General features: G+C 44.2%; 1 non-coding gene across 1 annotated transcript; it reads left to right on the top strand.

Annotated features, from left to right (window-relative positions):
- The first annotated feature begins 570 nt into the window (after positions 1 to 570).
- Positions 571 to 644, top strand: trnai-aau (transfer RNA isoleucine (anticodon AAU)). Its single transcript has one exon. It is a non-coding gene; the product is annotated as a tRNA-Ile (tRNA).
- Positions 645 to 1319: the final 675 nt, after the last annotated feature.

Consider the following 1319-nt stretch of genomic DNA (forward strand, 5'->3'; position numbering starts at 1 on the left):
GCTGAATGGATGACGGTCGCTTTGCCAAAGACATGCTCTTTGGTGAGCTTGCTATCAGCACGAGACCAACAGGTCACCCACGTCTGTGATGCAAGGACATCTGCAAAGCGAGATCTCAAGCTGACTGGGATTGGAGTCGATGCATGGGAAGTCCTTCCTGCTGACTGGAATTCCTGGAGAAAGGCATTCAGGAAGACCATGGGAAAAGCAGAGGACAAAAGAAATGACCAGATGGTGGGAAAGAGAGCTCAGAGGAAGGAAAAATTATCAGTCGACCTCGGGCCAATGATATTCATCTGTACCAGCTGTAGAAGGGATCGTCACTCACGAGTCGTCCTTTACAGCCACAACAAACGATGTTTCACACAGAAGTGACGTACACCCCGGGTGTAGCCCATCGTCTTCCGAGACGGACGGTTGCCTATTACAATTACAACTACAGCTACAACTACAAGAGCGAGTCAGAGGCTGGGAACTCTGCCGTGACGAACTCAGCTCTTGACTCGCCAAAGTCTGCCCACTATCTGCAAGGTCTTCCTCTGATTTCAATTGCACGCACATTTGCAATCTGGCTCTGTAGCTCAGTTGGTTAAAGCACCTGTCCAATAAACAGGAGATCTTGGGTTCAACTCCCAACAGAACCTTATTTCACAGTAACAACATGCTTGAAAAGTTTCATTATCAACACTGACATCTGTGTCTTGTGAGCTTTAATTCAAAATACATGATGAATTTCAATCACATCCGAGAACAGCCTTTGTGAAGGATATGAGTTTGGAATGGCTGTTCCTCCTTGTACTGAACTTCAGTGCTGATACATCAAAGGTAACTTATTTGACAGAAATTTGTTCACAGTCACATTCAACCTGGAAAACAGCTTGATATTAATCTCACTGAAGGAGAGTGTTTGTGTCATTTTGTGTTGCTTTTAACCGAGACTGGGACATGACGCAAGTGGGAGGGTTCATCTGAGGTTTGGAATATTTGTCAGTCAGGAACAAGAAAAATCAAAGGAACCAAATAAGAAAACCTATGTCTCATGTGGTTACCGAGAAACGGTGAGAAGATATTAAACTTTGTTGTATTTAATACAACTGTGTGAACTTTGATCTTTGCGGCCTTTTATAAACAGTATTTGAAGGGTCTCAGTAAAAATGTTCAGTGTTGATGAGAGTGGTGTCTGGGTGAGCAGCTGCTGAGTGTGACAGGGTCAGGACTGAATGCAGGACGTTCTCTGACATTCTCTCTCTCTCTCTCTGATGGGTTGAGTTGATTTTCAACTGGCAGCTGTTGCTGTTTTGATAATTCAAGTTAACTCC

Source organism: Heterodontus francisci, unplaced genomic scaffold (assembly GCF_036365525.1).
Source record: "Heterodontus francisci isolate sHetFra1 unplaced genomic scaffold, sHetFra1.hap1 HAP1_SCAFFOLD_61, whole genome shotgun sequence".
Classification (NCBI taxonomy): Eukaryota; Metazoa; Chordata; class Chondrichthyes; order Heterodontiformes; family Heterodontidae; genus Heterodontus; species Heterodontus francisci.